The 17,936-nt window shown below is 49.2% G+C and overlaps 1 long non-coding RNA gene across 1 annotated transcript; it reads left to right on the forward strand.

Annotated features, from left to right (window-relative positions):
• Positions 1-2,286: 2,286 nt before the first annotated feature.
• On the forward strand, positions 2,287-4,631 carry LOC128566760 (uncharacterized). Its single transcript, XR_008374637.1, has 3 exons — positions 2,287-3,246; positions 3,338-3,495; positions 4,159-4,631. It is a non-coding gene; the product is annotated as an uncharacterized LOC128566760 (long non-coding RNA).
• The last annotated feature ends 13,305 nt before the right edge of the window (positions 4,632-17,936 follow it).

The raw sequence follows: 17,936 nt of genomic DNA on the forward strand, positions 1-17,936 counted from the left end.
AGTGGAAAACTAACAAGCAACTTTTTAAATATACAGTGTGAAGTTTTTTTTTTTTTTGCAGTTTTGGCTGGGGCTGGGTTTGAACCCACCACCTCCAGCATATGGGGCTGGTGCCCTACTTCTTTGAGCCACAGACGCCACCCTACAGTGTGAAGTTTGTATTCCTAAAATTTATGTTGAAATACATATGTGTATATGAAGGGATGGTGTATATTTTTAAACTCTGAAGAGCCCATAACCAACCCCTTATGGCTATCTGCATCTGCACCAAAATACAGCCCCGGAGTTGGGGGAAAAAAGAAATCACTGCTGAGCAGGAGTTGTTCCTATTCTGCTCAGATCAACCCAGCACTTTGCTCCCAAGCAGAGAAAAACAAAGCCTGCCCTAATTCCAGGCCACCTGTGTCACACGACCATCACGTGACACTGACAGTATTCGGTGCCTGGACTAAAAATAAGTTGATGACACTGTGTCCTGTTAATGAGTGCCCGATCTTATCAGAGGACTCTGGGCTTTGATCTGGAGTTCATCAGCTTGAAATCCCTCTAGTTAGCTTTTCGTGGGAGCCCCGGGCCGGGCTTCCTAGTGTTCATTACTCCAGTCTCTGATCACTGAGTGCCACTCACTGTCGCTCATAAGGGTGTCGTTGCTCAGGAAAAACACGTACTTCCTCCTCTAAAGTCTCTACTGCAGTGATTCTTGTCCCTGCCTTGTTTATGACACAGGCAGCTCCTGTCACTGCCGGCAGGGACCAGGCCAACTTGTTTACGTCTCGGGGGTCAGATCTGTGCTCTCTTCCCCTGACAGTTACAACTTGCAAAGGGGTTATGGCCCACAGTTCATGTTTGAGTCTGTCGTCTGGAATTTGGAGGAAATTTTCTCAGACAAACAAGGTAATAAAAAATGATTTTGTCCCTGGGCAGCTTTGCAATGTGGAGTTGAACAGCCCTGATGCACGCTCCTGGAGCTGATGCCAGGGGCTGCTCAGGGCAAGGCGGGGAGCTGAACAGACCAGGAGAGTTCCTTCCCCTCTCTGCGTAATGGAACTGGTCCTGGGCCACATGTCAGATGGGTGGGATTCCTCTTATTCCTCTCCTCTAATCTCATTTGATGCTGCTTTGCTCCCCAAATTCTCAAGCCTCTGCCAGGCGTCTCCTGCAGCCTTGGCCGTCCAGCACTGATTTTCAGGTGTCACCAAACTATAACCTGTGCGTCTGCAGCACCTCTTGGATGAGTCCCTTGGGAGTGCTGTCCCCGGACTCCATCCTCATTTCCCGATACTCCTGGGAGTGTAAATATTAGGGTCCCAGATGGTCTCCCTAAACTCTTTGTTAGCAAGCTGGGCACGTGTTTGATGGCATAGCCCAGGCCAGCTACTGGCCAGTCCTGTTGACACCAGCAAGGAGCTGCTGGGTCCTTGCTGTGTCCTCACCTGGTGGTGGGCTGCCATACACTACCCCCTGGCCCTGTCACTCTGTCTGCAGCTGACTGGGCCAAGGACAGACCCTTGTCCCAAGAATGCTATTAGCGACTGGCTCATTAGCCTGAGAGAACAGGCCACGCAGGCTGACTTTCCTGGGACAGTTCCCCTTTATGTCTTTTATCACTGAATGAATTATTAGTAGAGCTCCTTGTCACAGGTAAACAGTGAGCAGCATGGTTGCCTGCCCACACTGCCTGGGGTTTGGCTGAGTTAGGGGTTTGAGCAGGCCCCACAGTGAGGGAGTTGGAACAGCACCTCCGGGAGGGGGCTATGGACTGCAGCAAGGGTGCCCGGTCATTCTGCTCCTCAGTCAGTAGTTGGGGACACTGGGTGTGAGTGGGCTGGGTGTGGTCCCTCTGCCAGCACGTGTAGCCTATTCTGGGTGTGGCCCGTGGGGAGGGCAGGCAACATGGAAAAGGGCCTTTTCTTCCAGGAGACACCCAGATGAGGCTGTAGAGGCTTTCCTGGAAATAGCCTCAGCCACATCCAGAGAGGGTGGTGAGAGCACCCTGGGAAAGGAGGGGAAGGTGGGGGTGATGTGAGGAGGGGAGGGCCTGCTGAGTCACCAGAGATGCTGCTGGCCAGTGGTCCCCAAGACAGATCTCTGTACCAGTGGCACCAGCATCTGGGAACTCACAGAAGTGTGAATTCTTGCAACCTGGCTCTGACCTCCTGATGTCTCCTGTGCTCTCACCCGAGCCCCTGCCCAACCAAACCCCTGTCCACCGAGCCCCTGCCCATCCGAGCCCCTCCTCAGACTCTCAGAGCCAAAGCTGCTGCCCTCCCAGCCCCGGGAGCTGAGCCGTGGGAGCTGAGCCCTGGGGGTGCCTGGCAGTAGGAGCCCCATATAGAGGCCTCGCAAGGTCCAGCTGCCTGGGGAACTCTGCACCTGCCCGGCCCTGGGCCACCGCTGGCAAGACCCTCCTGGACTCAGATTTGTGAGCTTCGGGCTTTTCTTCCATCTCTGGGGGGACAACCTCAGGTCCAGAGTCTGCTGCTGGGTGGCGGTGGGGATGATTTGCCCCCACATGACCTGAGCAGAAGAGGGGCAGACAGAATGCCCTCCGCTGGACCATGTGGACACCTTTCCTGGGGTTCCGAGTTCCTGACTCACCTGTGACCCTCCTCTAGCAAAGAGAAGAGCCAGCTGCAGTGGCGCCAATTCTGCAGCCCCGAGCCTCAAATTTACCACTTACCTGTGTGTGGTTGAGGGCACAGCACCTTGCCTCCCTCTGCACCTCCCTTCCCTTCTCTGTAGGATGCAGATTATCTTTATGATACGGGACTCTGGAGAGTGACACATGGGTTGACATGCAGGGCTGAACGCAGACGTGTCCCTGGGTCACCTGCTGCGTTTGGCTTCACAGTGCCTTCTATGTTACACAGTTGCTATTGCCTCTTTCCCCAGCAACATTTTGGGCCACATCCTTCCACCTGCCACCTCTGCGGCTCCACTGCCTGCTCGCACCTTTGTGCCCAGAGATTTCTGCATTTCCCTTGTGTTGCTAAGCCAGACACCCCTAATCTCCAAGACTGCTCAGCAGTTGGGGGGCTGGGGTCACCCAGAACTGGCTCACTCTAACACAACCGGTCCCAGCACCATCACCCCAGCAGGCTGTGAGCACTTAGTTAAGGTAAAACCTCATTGGTTTCCTGGCCCTTTGAGCTCAGATTGACATCTTTTTTGTCACCGTGGATTTCACTGGAGTGGACCTTGGAGTGCAAGCTTAGCCACGGCTGGGTTTTGGAGAGATATAAACTGGTGAGTGATGTTTTTTCTCTACAAGGGCACTAAAGTCACCAAAATGCCCCAAGTCCGCATTTTCCATTCAGGGCTTTTTCCCATTCTGGAGATCCGCGTGGCAGAGATGCTTCATTTTCTGGAATCGTACAGAACATTGTTCCAAAGATGAGTGTGCTGAGACTTCGGTTCTGGAGTGCCAATGAGTGTAGTATGAAAAGACAGCTGAGGTCCAATAACGTCAGGAAAAGTGGAGTGAAAGATAAACAGGTACTTTCCCCCTTGCAGGACGTCTCAGAAATTGTGTATGTAATGCGGTGGGTTCCACTGCAGTGTCTCCCCCAACTATTTGTTCCAAAGCACTTTTACTGGGAGCATCTCAGGGCACAGGGTGCCATGGGTCACACCTCGGAAACATGGCCCAGGTGCAATCAGGTGCAGGGGGGAGGGGCTGCCACAGTCATGTGAATGACCGCTGAAGTCCTGCCCATCCCTACCAGCCGGTGCGCAGCAGCTGCTGCAAAGCCCAGGGCTCCAGTGCCCTCCATAGACTCCTGGATTCTGAGCCTCGGGTGGGAAGAGAGTGGGAGGATTAGGGAATGAGAGGCTGTGGGAAGAGAGATGTGGGCAGAGGGCTTCCCCCATTCTATCAGAAGAATTTCAGTCACCAGGAAAGCAGTCATCACGGACCATGGTCCAGGCTTTGAAGGATGACAGGGGAGTCAGAATGTCCTGCTCCAGGTGGTACAGACAGTGCTCGGGTGACAGGGAGGGTGGGCTTTCCTCCACACAGTTGTCGTCAGCTGAGTTAAACAAAAGTGCTCATGGCTTTCATCTGTATTTTTTTTAATGTTGTCCCAAATCTGACATTTCTGGGTGATTTGAAGTGTCTTTCCTTATCACAACAAACTTTTTGATTTTTTCATGCTGCAGGGAATTGTGAAGAATCTGTGTCCCTGTCATCTCTCTTGGGCCACCCCTGCCCTGTATGTATCACGCCTGTCTGAAATGGGCACATTTCAGGTCTTTCCTATTTCATCTGTACCTTCCCGAGTAAGCACAACCTCAAGCATTAAGGCATTTACCCCTGATTTCACATGATGAGAACTTCTGGGTTACCTCTGCCAAACAGGAAAACACATTTTAATTTTTCCAAAACAGTGAAAGAAAAAACAAAAATGCTTCCTAAGCCTATGACTAAAATTATTTTATGAGATATTTTCAACCTTTAAAATAAGTATGACTCTAATGTTCTGTTTCTTCTGGGCGTCGTTCTCACCCCCGGAACAAGAGGGAGGTGGAAAGGGGATCCTCGCGGGATCTGCTCTCCGGAGAACTTGTCCTCCTGCAGGGTGGGCGAAGGCACGTTAAGGAGCATGACAGATACTCCTGGGCCCTTCAATCTTGCAGTGAAATGCTGCACATGAGTCATAGTTGGTGAGTAAAACCAAATAACATTTCACATTTTTATTGTCCAAAATACTTTAAAATTGATGAGTGAATTGGGACACTGTGAAGTGATTTTTCCTATTTTCCCTTTAATTCTTTTTTGTTTTGTTTTGAGACCAGGTCCTCTCTGTTGCCCAGGCTGGAGCGCAGTGGTGTGATCACAGCTCCCTACAGCCTCGAGCTCCTGGGCTCAAGTGATCCCCTCCTCAGCTTCCCAAAGCGCAGGGATCACGCATGAGCCACCAGGCCTCGCCTAACTTTACTTATTTTTGTACAAGTTTACTACATTTTTTTCTTTGTAGATCTGTTAGAAGTATTTGTATAATAAGAAAATTATAATAAGAAAATTAAATTTGTATAAGAAAAAGTATATCTTATGTTGTGAATATTTGCAAATATTTTTTCCAAAATGGTGTTTTAACTTTGTTTATACTAATACCTTAGTTTAATTTTTTTAGTATTTGTGTGATCCTATGTGCTAATCGTATCGTTTCTGACTTTATAGGGATAAGTTATCTTTAAAGTTGGTTTGATTCTGCACTTTCATTTCATTTCCTGGTGCATTCGTTGTTTGTAAAAAACAAAAACAAAAAACCAGAAAAGCCTTTATTGCCCAACTTTTCTTTTCTATTCTTTATGTGACCAAGGACAATTTTAAGGAGTATGATAGTCTTGTTGTGCACAATTAATGGGGGCTTTATATTTGCCAAGGACATAATTTCCTTGTTGAGATCCTCAAATTGATGTGGGCAGAGACCAGGGGGCTGTGGCAGAATGAACTCCCAGTGGAGGGACGCGGATCAGGGATGCAGCGAGATTCCCGGAGTTCAAGGTGGCTTGATGTGTGTGGCTCACACATAATCTGACATGGTTGTGTATTCCTTCTGGGTGAATAGTCATACTGTATAAACTACAAAAGTAATGAGGATGAAAGAAACAATTTCCTTCTTGCCATCCTGGGCTTCTGCTCTTTCTGTTCTCCAAAGACAGAATATAGCAGTTCCAGCAGGTTCTCAGCATGTTTCTGAGGAGTACAGCCACCCTGGGAGACCAACCTGAGGGGTACAGCCCACCCTGGGAGACCAACCTGAGGGGTACAGCTCACCCCGGGGAGACCAACCTGAGGGGTACAGCCCACCCCGGGGAGACCAACCTGAGGGGTACAGCCCACCCTGGGAGACCAACCTGAGGGGTACAGCCCACCCCGGGGAGACCAACCTGAAGGGTACAGCCCACCCCGGGGAGACCAACCTGAGGGTTACAGCCTACCCTGGGAGACCAACCTGAGGGGTACAGCCCACCCCAGGGAGACCAACCTGAGGGGTACAGCCCACCCCGGGGAGACCAACCTGAGGGTTACAGCCTACCCTGGGAGACCAACCTGAGGGGTGCAGCCCACCCCGGGGAGACCAATCTGAGGGGTACAGCCCACCCCAGGGAGACCAACCTGAAGGGTACAGCCCACCCCGGGGAGACCAACCTGAGGGGTACAGCCCACCCTGGGAGACGAACCTGAGGGGTGCAGCCCACCCTGGGGAGACCAACCTGAAGGGTACAGCCCACCCTGGGAGACCAACCTGAGGGGTACAGCCCACCCTGGGAGACCAACCTGAGGGGTACAGCCTGCCCCAGGGAGACCAACCACACTTTTTCTGGGCATTTGATTCCTTGTCCTTCCAGATGACTGAAAAACTTCTCTCTCCCATGCTTTTAAAGACAAAATTAGACACAGAAATAAGCTCTTTTGACAGAAAATCAAGACACGTATGAGAAGTTCAGGATGGAATGTCCTAAGGGGAGGTGGGGGGCAGTGTGAGGGTGAGACTCCTGAGGAACAGCACCCCTGAAAACCCCAGCCAAAACACATCTCAGCAGTTCACAAAGTGAAAAGTGGAGTCTTGTTTTGATTTCGTTTCTTGGAGAACTGGCGAGGGGACCACTTTACTATACGTCCATGGCTTTCTGCTGTTCTTGCCTTGAAGTATGAAGCCCATCCCTTTAAAACATGTGTTCAGGAACATGTACGTGAGTAGTTTTGCCTTCCACCCCTTCGGAGTTACAGAGAACATCTTCACAAGGACAAGAGGGAAAGTGCTACGGGCAGACCCAGAGGCCCTGAGTCATGTCTCTGGGGCTGAACGTGTGACCCCGGGGACGTCATCTATGTGGGGGGCCTTTACCTGCCTCCTGTAGTCTCACAAAGTTTTGTTGAGAAACAAAAGCAACCATGGGGGTGGTGCCTGTGGCTCAAGGAGTAGGGCGCCAGTCCCATATGCCAGAGGTGGTGGGTTCAAACCCAGCCCCGGCCAAAAAAACCCCAAAAAAACCAAAAAAAACCCAAAAGCAACCATGGACTTGGAAGTGTGTTGAACCTGGGAAGCACAAGTGGGTCTATGACAGCAGTTCTCAACCTGTGGGTCGTGACCCCTTTGTAACAATGAAAATAGATCACGGCATTCGGAAGGTTGAGAACCACTGGTCTGAGAGAGCAGAAAGTGTGAGAACACAACCCATTTCCTCCCAGGAGAACCGCGTGGGTATCAGACGGGCAGTGTTTTTTTCCCACAAAATCTTTTCTGTTCATACACTCAAAACCATCCCTGAGCTGAATCACCAGCTTATCTAAAGAAGAGTCTTGCCTCTTTGCTCCGAGTCCCAAATCATCACCTTGAGGAAGTAAAAGACCAGCCCATGCCCATGAGGAATCTTCCAGAATGGGGTTTTCTCTTTGGATTCTCCCAGTGCGCAGGCCTGCAGCCTTCCGTGACTGAAAACTGAATTTTGTTTCTGGTGTTTCCTAACAGGATGGTCCTGGGATTTCTTTCATTGGCTCTGCCCTTCTTCGATGGTTCTGTGGGTTGGGAGGTGCCTGTGATTCTTTGTTTTACTTGTCTGCAGGCCCTTGTCTCTGGGCCTGTTATTCACTCTGATGGGAATCTAAGCCTAGCTGGGAGGTGCTGTGTGGATGTGCTTGGCTTTGCCATCACTTGACCTTCATAACGGAGATTCTACTCCTGAGGTGGATGGGCCGCATGCTGTCTGCTAAAGGCCATAAAGGAATCTGAGGCTTCCTGAGAAGGGCTTCAGCCTGCACACTGCGGCATGAACTCCTGATGAGTCTCCAGCCTGCCCACCTGCTCCATCAATTTTGGATTTGCCAGTGCTTACGATCACAGGAGCAAACTCCAGATCTATCCATCTACCTGTTCTCTACCGTCTCTGTGGCTCCTGCTTTTCTGGAGAACCCAATTAGGAAGATGAGTGGGCAGCTGCCAGGCTCGGGAGTGCAGTTCAGTGTTGACACCACGGCTTCCCTGCCCTTCCTGGCCGTGTCTTCACTACCAAGGCAGAGCCCCTTGCTCAGAAGCACCCAGCTGTGTAATTGTTTTACAAGCTCAGAGAACAAAGAGCTGAAGTGCTAAAGCACTTCCAACACCAAATTAAAAGCTGCCGTAGGAAAAGAAAATGGGCTGGAGATAGAGAAAGGGCAAGGGCAACAGTTCACGATGCCATCAGATCCCAGTGTGCCAGGGTTGAGATGTCCGGCTCAGGATTTTGGCAGGTGGGACATTTGTTTGACCTGCGTTGCTAGGTCATGCCAGATGAGTGATGATTTACCCTGCTGCAAGCCCTTGGCCGGGTTTCAGGATGAGAGAGGATCACTGATTGATCCTTTCCTTGTTCGGCAGTGAACAGCCATGCTGACGGGACAGGCTCACCAAAGCTCCCTTTTGGTGAGACTGTGGTTTCCTTCCTTACTCAGCCAGGGTTTGAATGTAAAGACTACCCTGTACAGACAGCATTGACAGCACTGACTGTCCCCTGCGCTGAGGCACTGCAGAGGACACGCAGGGCATGCAGAGCTCTGGGGAGTTTTTATTTTGGTGGAAACATGAGCAAAAGGTGGTTTTGTTTGGTTTGGTTGCAAAGATTAGAGAGGATGCCAAGTCGGTAAATTTACTCAGCCTATGGACTAAGGGAAGTTTGGCAGTCACAGTGACACCAGTTGGGACAGGATGTGGTAAAGTGGAACTGTGATAGCAGGGATCAAATGGAAGGAATTTAATCAATTGACCAGGGTTCTGTGGGCTCACACCTTCCTTGAATGCCTTGCCTACACACTGCACAATAAAATGGAAATTAAGGTAAAGAAAAAAGCAAGTAAGTAGGCTGAGCACAAGGTATGTTCCATTATGTGATTTATTTTTGACTGCCCTGGCAGCCCGAAAAAACAGAAAAGGAAGCCACTATAAACTACAGAGCTTTCGTTTTAAGAAGGTAGAAAAGTTTTAATTAAAACCTACTTATGAGGACACAACAGAATACTGGTACTAAACTATCCCTCTTCCATAAACAATTAAAAATCTGAAGCGAACACATAAAGCAACTGTTTTCAGTCACTGGGTAACTCCAGCAAAGGATGTGGTCCCCAGGAGGACTGTGGTGTGAGCTGCGATGCCCGGGCTTCTGTCCAGGGCTCGCTCTGCCTCTGGAACGTGGTACAGGAACACAGGGCCCATGCATGGCATGATGGTGCCGAGTTGAGGAGACAGTTTAGAGGTGAGGGTTTGTGAGGGAGGGGCGATGTTTGGAGCAGGATATTTAAGAGGATCTGGAGAAATCTACACAGGAGTTCCCTTGAGTCTGCAGACTTCCCGAGCCTAGTATAGAATCAAGGCTCTGAGACACTGGGACAGTGCTGAACTGGAAGAAACCGGAATTCCCACTGTCAGATGGAGAAATCTCACTACACATCTGGCGTTCTGCTGAGATGCAGGGAAGACGAAGACTTCCCTCAGTCGTAGAGTACAGAATATCCTGGAGCTACTTGAACAAAACTTACAAGTAAACTTTGAAAGGCCAACCAGTCCCACCAATAAACCAACTGCCTTCCAGAGCAGGTAAAACATTCCTCAAAAGGAAGCAGCAGAACCCAGAACTTCAGCTTTATGGCATCTGTAATAAGCACATCATTTAAAAAAATCACTGAAGGCTAAAAGAAACAAGAAAATGTAAGTTATGGTCTAAAGGGAAAAAGGTCAATAGAAACACAGGTAGGGAGGACAGATGGTTCAAAAGTAGCAGGAAGGACAGCAGAGCAACCAACACAAATACATTCAAAGACCCAGGGGAGAGACAAAATAGTGAACAGTGGAGATTTTAACAGAAAAATAAAACTGCTAAAGAGAGTAAAACAAAAATCTAAAATGGACAAATATAACATGTGAAATGAAAAATTTTCTGAATTGTGTTCCAGCAGATTAGATACTGCTGAAGAAAAGATCCATGCATTTGAATGTAGAAAAAGGGAAATTAGCTAAATGAAGAACAGGGAGTGAAACACACGCTGACTCTAGGTGTGTGTGCTCCTAACACAGAACCTCAGACACACTGACTGCAGGTGTGTGTGCTCCTAACAGAACCTCAGACACGCTGACTCTAGGTGTGTGTGCTCCTAACACAGAACCTCAGACACACTGACTGCAGGTGTGTGTGCTCCTAACACAGAACCTCAGACACGCTGACCCTAGGTGTGTGTGCTCCTAACACAGAACCTCAGACACACTGACTGCAGGTGTGTGTGCTCCTAACACAGAACCTCAGACACACTGACTGCAGGTGTGTGTGCTCCTAACACAGAACCTCAGACACGCTGACTCTAGGTGTGTGTGCTCCTAACACAGAACCTCAGACACACTGACTGCAGGTGTGTGTGCTCCTAACACAGAACCTCAGACACGCTGACCCTAGGCGTGTGTGCTCCTAACACAGAACCTCAGACACGCTGACCCTAGGCGTGTGTGCTCCTGACACAGAACCTCAGACACGCTGACCCTAGGCGTGTGTGCTCCTGACACAGAACCTCAGACACGCTGACCCTAGGCGTGTGTGCTCCTGACACAGAACCTCAGACACACTGACTGCAGGTGTGTGTGCTCCTAACAGAACCTCAGACACGCTGACCCTAGGTGTGTGTGCTCCTAACACAGAACCTCAGACACACTGACTGCAGGTGTGTGTGCTCCTAACAGAACCTCAGACACGCTGACTCTAGGTGTGTGTGCTCCTAACACAGAACCTCAGACACACTGACTGCAGGTGTGTGTGCTCCTAACAGAACCTCAGACACGCTGACCCTAGGCGTGTGTGCTCCTGACACAGAACCTCAGACACGCTGACCCTAGGCGTGTGTGCTCCTGACACAGAACCTCAGACACGCTGACTCTAGGCGTGTGTGCTCCTGACACAGAACCTCAGACACGCTGACTCTAGGTGTGTGTGCTCCTAACACAGAACCTCAGACACTCTGACTCTAGGTGTGGGTGCTCCCAACACAGAACCTCAGACACGCTGACTCTAGGCGTGTGTGCTCCTAACACAGAACCTCAGACACGCTGATTCTAGGTGTGTGTGCTCCTAACACAGAACCTCAGACACAATGACTCTAGGTGTGTGTACTCCCAACACAGAACCTCAGACACGCTGACTCTAGGTGTGTGTGCTCCTAACACAGAACCTCAGACACAATGACTCTAGGTGTGTGCTCCCAACACAGAACCTCAGACACGCTGACTCTCGGTGTGTGTGCTCCTAACACAGAACCTCAGACACGCTGACTCTCGGTGTGTGTGCTCCTGACACAGAACCTCAGACACTCTGACTCAAGGTGTGTGTGCTCCTAACACAGAACCTCAGACACGCTGACTCTAGGTGTGTGTGCTCCTAACACAGAACCTCAGACACAATGACTCTAGGTGTGTGCTCCCAACACAGAACCTCAGACACGCTGACTCTAGGTGTGTGTGCTCCTAACACAGAACCTCAGACACAATGACTCTAGGTGTGTGCTCCCAACACAGAACCTCAGACACGCTGACTCTCGGTGTGTGTGCTCCTGACACAGAACCTCAGACACTCTGACTCAAGGTGTGTGTGCTCCTAACACAGAACCTCAGACACTCTGACCCTAGGCGTGTGTGCTCCCAACACAGAACCTCAGACACGCTGACCCTAGGCGTGTGTGCTCCTAATACCAGAACTTTAAATTATGCAAGGAAAAATGACATAATTGGGGGAGAAATAGGCAAACCCACAAATGTAATTCAGTGATTTCCACATTTCTCTTTCAATCATTGGCAGAACTGGCAGACCAAAAAATCAGTAAGAATATGGAATATTTGGTAAACATGAAACAACATATGGTTTCCCAAACAACTCATTTGGGGAAAACAAGTCATTTTCACAAATTATACTGGCACTGGATATCCACATGGGAAAAGTGAAGTCTCACTTACACTTCCTACTTGTGGTGACTAATTCACATTCACCTGGGACCTCAGCACATGACTTTATGTGGAATTAGGGTCTATGCAGGTATAATTAGGGGTCTGGAGAGAAGACCATTCTAGTGTAATATTTGTAGAAGAGAGTGGGGGACTTCAGTAGCACACAGAGGAGGCCCCCCAAACGGCTGAATTTTCTTTTAACCCTGAAAAACGATGAATGTGGGTGAGAATGTGCAGCCTTGGGAGCCCTTGTCCACATCCAGCCCTGATGAGACCGTCACCCCTGAGGGTGGAGGGCACATGTGTTCATCCCAGCAAGCTGAGCGCCTCATGGCAAGGATATCCTGTCACTTTGAAGGAAGTGATGGAAGGTGGAGCTGGATGGGGCCTGGATGACACTCACTGGGGAGTCATTTGGGAGTTTCTTGTTGTCATCCTCAGGTAGGGTGTGGTGACAGTTTCGTCAGGGTGTGGTGGGCAAGAGTCCATTTGCTGGTGGAGTGTGGTGGGAGATAGATGGGCATGGCTCAGCGGGAGGCTGGACCACAGGCATGGAGCAGGGGAATGCTATCTACAGGCCCATCTCCAGTCGGAGCGAGGGCCAAGACATCCATGGCAGTCTGGAAACAAGGGCATTTCAACCAGGCTGTTTCCCGCAGACCTTTTGAAGGCCTAACATATACGTATTTTTATCTCCCGTGGTTGTACGTGCCTGCCTACATGTAAAGCTGGTATGTGTGTGTTTATCTCTAAATCTCTTAAAAGACTTCAAATGTAAAGCACTCCAACAATTTTTAAAAATTAAATTACTTTGCGTGACTGCCATGGAGACCCCACAGAAGCCATCCCAGGACCTTCGGGTGCTGCTTATGTGCTGGTCACCCTGGGGCTGCTGGTGAAACGGAGGAGTCTGAGGCCTAACATGGTTTTTCAAAAGTAGGCTTGAACAGTTGCTGCTTGTTCACTTGATATCCTGAAAGTTACTGTGACGCAGACAAAATTATTTATGGCTTTATGACTGTGCCTGGTGAGGCGGAGAGGTGGAGTGCTGGGTAATTAAATCTGTGCGTGAAGTTTGAGCAGTGAGCACTATCACTCCCACCGTTCAGAAGTGCACAGAGCCACCGTGTGTGTGGAGTTTCCCGTCTGGCTCTGGGGCAGAGTCTGCACTGCCGGTGGGCTGCCCAGGCCTGGTGGTGGATTGACGGGGCCCCTCGGCCACGTGCTGTCCACGTGGTGCTAAGCACTTAGATGTTTTGAGATCTCTCAGGCCAGGAGCTTTTGGACGTGTTGTTTGAATATTTCTTTCCTGGGAGGCATAGAGGCTGCTTAGGGAGAAGAAATTATTTTTTCCTGTTATTTTGTAGAGGCCACGAGATAAAATACTGCTCAAAAATGGCTTACACTGGGCAGCCACTGAGCAGAAGAAGACCCCCTCTCAAGTGTCATTCACCCTGGACGCGCCTCCCTGCTTCTTCTCTTCGCAGGACAGGTGCTGCAAACGTTGCCCCGAGAGTCGGTCCTTGACCAAGACTATTTCCAAGAAGTAGTAAATGACCCAGGATGTGGGCAGCAACACATTCTCATGGGCTGGCTCTGCCCGTTCCCAGGCCGTGAACCAGCTCTCTGACTCTGAGTTTAGTACTTAGGAAATCACCTCCTCATTGAGACATCAAGGTCATTAAATTTTAATACAATCATGTTTTCAAGCTAAAGAAAAGGTGGGTGGGTGGGGAGTGGGCTGGAGTGACCTCACAGTGCTCTGGAGGTGCCCTTGGCAGAGCAGGTGAGACTGCAGACCCCTTTCTCTGTTCTTGGAGGCCCTGAGATTCCTACAGAAACCAAGTATGGTATTTTGTATGAGTGACAAATATATTGCATTTTTAATTACTGCATATTGCAGGCGGCAAAATGAGACTGGTAATGATTATTATTCGGCTCAAGAGACTGGGGAAGTAGCCATGTGGGAGTACTGAGCTGAATGCTGCTATCTAAGCACACGCCTTAGCGCGGGGCTTAAATGGTACATGCTTTCGACATTCCATTAATCTACGAAGTGATGGGGGACCCCGTCACCTGCTTTCAGGGGCCACTTTGTCTGAATGTCCCCCCAAAACGGTTGTGGTCTCACTGAGAATTTTAGAATTTTAAGTAAATCTGTTTCCAGTTAGATTTCATTCAACATGAACTGTTCGTTTGGTAAATTCTTAAAGTTAAATACTTCACAAAGCTGGTGTTAGCTGGTGAGTTGGGTTGCCCAGTGCAGCTGGGAGGGATGGAGGTGCAGCTGAAAGCCCATCTCCAAATCCTGTGCTCATCCACAAAGTGCTGAGGCTCGCATTTCCGTCCGAACTGGGCCACTAGTACATCTGGTGGTGAGGACTGAAGAATCCCTCATATGTGGTCGGCTTCTGAAAAGCTCCTAGACTGTTATATCTGTAACTGCAATTTCTACAGATATCTTTAAATCTGCGGGCCCCACCCTTGGGCTGGAGACTGGTACCTGTTCAGAACCACACAGCATCTCCACCTGGCCTCAGCCTTCTGTCCCATCCCTGCCCCTACCCTGTCTATGGCAAAATAATCTTCCACAAAACCCATCTGTGTTCTAGTGCACGGCCTTGTGAGGAACAGGGCCACAGAGCGGGAGGTGAGCAGTGCCGGAGTGAGAGACTCTTCATCTGTATTTACAGCTGCTCCTCATTGCTCCCATCACGGCCTGAGCTCTGTCTTCTCTCCCATCCGCCCTCCAGCTGCCATGGAAAAATGGCTTTCTGTGGTCTGTGAAACTATCCCTGGTGCCCCAAAGTGTGGGGACCACTGCTTTAACAACATTGATTAGCAAGAAATGGTTATAGGCAAAGGACAGAAAGAGTTTTATTTTTACTTTTTAAAAAACATAATGGAAAAGGTGAGTGATCTCTGTGCTTAGAGGTACATTCATTTGTTTTGGTTTGTTTGTTTTGGGTAGAGTGCCATGGCATCACAGCTCACAGCAACCTTAAACTCTCTTGGGTTTGAGCAATCCTCCTGCCTCAGCCTCCCAAGGAGCTGGGAAGATAGGCACCCACCACAATGCCCAGCTGTTTTTTTTTTTTTTTAAGTGGAGACAGGGTCTTGCTCTTGCTCAGGCAGGTCTCAAACTCCTGAGCTCTAGTGATCCACCCACCTCGGCCTCCTAGAGTGTTGGGATTACAGGTGTGAGCCACTGTGCCCAGACTTAGAGAAACATTGTTTAAATAAAAATTCCCGTTAAAAGGTAAGAATTAATAGGGTGGCTCCTTTTGTGATTTTTAGTTAAGGAGGTCTAAGATATTTTTCCCCCAGGAAAGAGGTGACATTCACTCTTCCTGAAAACCATTTCCCAATGCTGGTCAGTGGAAAGAGAGCCGTTCTAGCCGGTGGGAGATGCTGAGGGCCAGGAGAGGGAGAAGAAGCCTCAGTGCTACCCTGGGGGCGTCTTTATTATTCACACATCTACTCTCTTGGGATTTCGTGAACATTTCATGTTCATATGAGGTGACGTGAAGTGGCCCATTTCCCTGTCTGTACCCAACAGGATGTGCAGATTCTTAGAGGTTCAAACTGTGTGTGTGCACGCGAGTGTGTGTATGTGAATGTGTGAGAGGGAGTGTGAGTGTGTAAGTGCTTCTGGACCCAGCAAACTGGGCTGTGGGAAGAGAGGCCAGGTTTGTGCAGCAGGGCCCTGGAGGGGACAGCAGTGAAGTTTGGAAGGTTCCCTGCTGCGCCACCCACTCTGGGCGAAGCTGGAAAGTGAATAAGGCCCCACTTGTCCTCAGGGGTGGGCTCCACAGTAGAGAAGAGGGGTCTGTGAGATGTTCCGAGGCTCTGGGGATGAATTTCAACCCTCTAGGCAGGAACCTCGGTGCAATCTGCGGAGGCCTCAGGGTCACTGGGCATGGAGGATGGGGCTCTGTCTGCCTGTCTCCTATTCATGGCGAGGGCGGGCAGGCAGTCCGTGAGCACAGGGCAGGCGAAGGTTGGGAAGAGTCAGCTGGGCTGTGATAAACCTCCTCCTGCTTGCTTCTTCCAGTTCTCTTTCTGTTGAGTGTTCTTGCTGTCTTTACAAGGACAGACTCTGAGGGCACAGCCAATCCCTCCAGGGGTCCAGTAAGTAGGGGATGCCCCAGGGGACGGCTGATTCCCACGAGGAAGCTTCGTTTGCCCTGGGGAGGAGGAGGTGGAGGTGTTCTTCCATTTAGGTTGAGAAATGAGCGTGTTTCGGGAAGGCTGTTGAGAAAGCTTCAAGTCGCATCACTTTTGTTTTTCTTTCTTAAGATTGTTTTGGCTATTTGGAGACCTGTGGGGTTCCATCCACATTTTAGAATTGGTTATTTTTATTTCTGGGAAACATCCCTTTGGCATTTTGGGAAGGAATTGCATCGACTCTGTGTGTGGCCTGGGCAGTGTGAACATTCACAGTATTAATACTTCCAGTGTCTGATCACAGAGCGTCCTCCCACTCACTGAGTCTTCTTCAATTTCTTTTTTTTTGTCAATGTCTTACAGTTTTCAGATCTTTCACTTTCTTCATTAAATGTATTCTTTTGGATGTTATTGTAAATCAGATTGTTTTCTTGATTTCTTTTCTGGCAAGATCGGTATCAGTGAAAAGGACCGCATCTGTTTTTTCTGTGCTGATTGTGTATCCTGCTGTTTTACTGAATCATCCATTAGTTCTAGGAGTGTTTTCTAGTGGAGTCTTCAGGGAATTTTATGTGGACAGTCATGGGGCTGTGAACAGGGATGATCTGACGGCCTCCTTTCAGCTGTGTTCTCGTCTGATGCCCCGGCTAGCACGCCTAGTGCTATGTTGAATAGAAGTAGTCAGAGGGGGCATCTTTGCTTGGTACCAGATCTTAGAGGAAAAGCTCCGTTTTTCCTTATGGAGTATCATATAAGCCGTGGAATTTTCATAAAGGGCCTAGAAAATCTCCTTCTAGGCCTATTTTGTTGAACGTTTTTATCATAAAAGTATGCACAGCTGCGTCAAATGCCTTATTCTGTATTTGTCGTGGCGACCACATGGACTTTACCTCTCATTCTGTTACGTCGCCTATCACGTCAACCGATTTGCATGTGTTGATGAAGAAAGAATAGTTTCTGAAATAAATAGTGTTGGGAAAACTGGATACCCGTGTGCAAAAGAATGAGACCAAACCTTTGTCTTACACCACACACAGAAATCAGCTCAGGCTTGGCACCCATAGCTCAGTGGTTAGGGCACTGGCCACATGCACCAGGGCTAGCAGGTTCAAACCCAGCCCAGGCCAGCTAAACAACAATGACAACTGCAACAAAAAGATGGCAGGGTGTTGTGATGGACGCCTACAGTCCCAGCTACTTGACAGGCTTAGGCAAGAGAATCACTTAAGCCCAAGAGTTTGAGGTTGCTGTGAGCTGTGACAGCAGTGTCATGGCACTCTACCGAGGGTGACATAGTGAGACTCTGTCTCAAAAGAAATCAGTTCAAGATGAAGTAAAGATATGAACCTAAGTCATGCAACTGTAAAAGTAGAAGAAACTGTGAAATCCTGGAAGGAAACATAAGGGAAAAGCTTCTTGGTATTGTCCTGTGCCACAATACTTTGCACATTATGTAGAAAGCTCAAATGACCAAGGAAAAAATAAACAGGACTACATCAAACCAAAGGCTTCGTGCAGCAAAGGAAACAATCAACCAAGTGCAGAAACAGCCTATGAAATGAGAGAAGATGTTTGCAAATCATACGTGACTAGAGGTGAATAACAAAAAAATATAAGGAGCTTACACAACTCAATCGTAAAAAAAACAACCCAATTAAAAAATGGGCATATGGGGTGGTGCCTGTGGCTCAATGGAGTAGGGCGCCAGCCCCATATGCTGGAGGTGGCGGGTTCAAACCAAGCCCCGGCCAAAAACTGCAAAAAAAGAAAAAGGGCATATGTTCTGAAGAGGTCATTCTTTTTCCATAA

The sequence above is a fragment of the Nycticebus coucang genome, chromosome 15 (assembly GCF_027406575.1).
Source record: "Nycticebus coucang isolate mNycCou1 chromosome 15, mNycCou1.pri, whole genome shotgun sequence".
NCBI lineage: Eukaryota > Metazoa > Chordata > Mammalia > Primates > Lorisidae > Nycticebus > Nycticebus coucang.